The following is a 1796-nucleotide window of genomic DNA, read 5'->3' on the forward strand; positions in this document are numbered from 1 at the left end:
CTGACAAATAAAAGGCCAGAGTAATTCTTCATAGCTGTATTTAGATTACTTGTTTCCTTTTGAAATGAAGCTGTGTTGTATTCTGAATTCAGTTGGTAGCTTAATAAGCGCCAGATACTATGTGTCTGTATCACCTAGGCACGAGCTGCGGGTGTAACTATTAGTTCATTTCGTGATTCCATTTCAAATACTCCTAGATTCTGCTTCTTTGTCAATTTCGTGCATAGATAAGTGCCATGTGTTAGTTTTGATTATTCGACAATAACCTTTAAATACAATATAATAGGCCATTGCTAAACTGACACTCTCTCCAACATGTATATCCTCATCACAGATTGGACAAAGTCTTTTACAGCATAAACTGAATCAGCAAAACATCAAGATTTCTCCTTTAACAAGCATCAAAACCTTTTTTTAAAAGGAGAATATATTAATATCAAGTTGAAATCAATTACATCCAACCTCTGGAACAACATAACATCTGGAGCAAGTCTAGACATTAAGGATGCACATGGCTGAAAAAATAAAAGAAGAAAAAAGAAAACAAAGTCTCCGCCAAAACTATCAGAGAGTCACCGCAGCAAGAGCACCACCAGCAGTGACGACACCTATACTCCGTAAAAGGTTCTCCAAAACGACACCTCTCGAAGGAAAAGTGCGAAAGCACCATCGTCGTACGAGCAATCCAACTATCATAGTCGGATCCTGTATTTTCACCCTGAAGAAGGTCTAGTCTCCAAGCAATGCCTTCAGCAAGGGAACGACTAAGAAGCCGCCATTACCAGGCACAACCCGGGAGAAGGTCAGCCTGAGGGTTTTCATCCTGAAAAACTGAGACCGCCAAGAACGAAGTCTGCTAGTGCCAATATATGTCCCCACTCGCTGAGAACACAATCCACATAGCATAGCGCGGGCTACCTCCCAGGGTGCGAGAACACCTGCAGCCATCTATCAACGCAAGCCCGTTCAGCTACTTTCAGGCGTCCTCGCCACAGGGCCGAGTCTTCCCTACAGCACGCGAGAAGACGGGCGAGGGAGGGCACCACCCCCACGGAAGACCACGGCATTCCTGTGCTTCCATAGCTGCCAGCAGCACAGAAGGGAGAAGGTAGCGCAAGCAGTATCGCCGACCACCCCTCGAACGTCAAGATCCTGAAGCGCGCCCACCTGGTAGCCTTTGTCGACCACGTCGACCCCCACAGCCCGCCAGAACGATCGGGCGAAAGGACAATCAAACACCATGTGGTCCGCCGTCTCCAGCTCGCACGAACAGACAGGGCAAGCAGCCCCCTCCGTTGTGACGATGGTTTTCCACAGCAGGACGTCTCTTGTGTTGACCCGTTGTTGGATCAGGAGCCACCTGAAGAAGCGAACGCGGGAGGGAGCAGCACACCCCCAAAGGAACGCCGCGAACGACGCATGCACGCTGCCGAACCTCTCCAGGGCGTAGACAGCCGCCGTTACGAGGCTCCCACGCACGCCCGAGCACAACATCGGTCTGCGCTCATCGTCACCAGGGCTCGTAGCATTGTCGTCGATCATGACCAGAAGGACAGCCCGCTCCACGGCGCCCGCAGTGGTAAGCCTGGGCACCAGCACACTGTCCAGGCCGCGCGCACTCACATGCCACACCGTGGCCTCCTTCACCGTTGTGTGTGAGTGTAGTACAGAGAGAGCCACCGCGAGAGGCCCACACGGGAGCCAGGAGTCGAGCCAGAAGGACGTCCGCCTCCCATCGCGCACCGACACCCTGGTGACCCCGCGGTACAGCGGGAGCAGCCGCGCCAGTGCTTTGT

This window comes from Triticum dicoccoides, chromosome 2A (genome assembly GCF_002162155.2).
Source record: "Triticum dicoccoides isolate Atlit2015 ecotype Zavitan chromosome 2A, WEW_v2.0, whole genome shotgun sequence".
In the NCBI taxonomy this organism is placed as follows: domain Eukaryota; kingdom Viridiplantae; phylum Streptophyta; class Magnoliopsida; order Poales; family Poaceae; genus Triticum; species Triticum dicoccoides.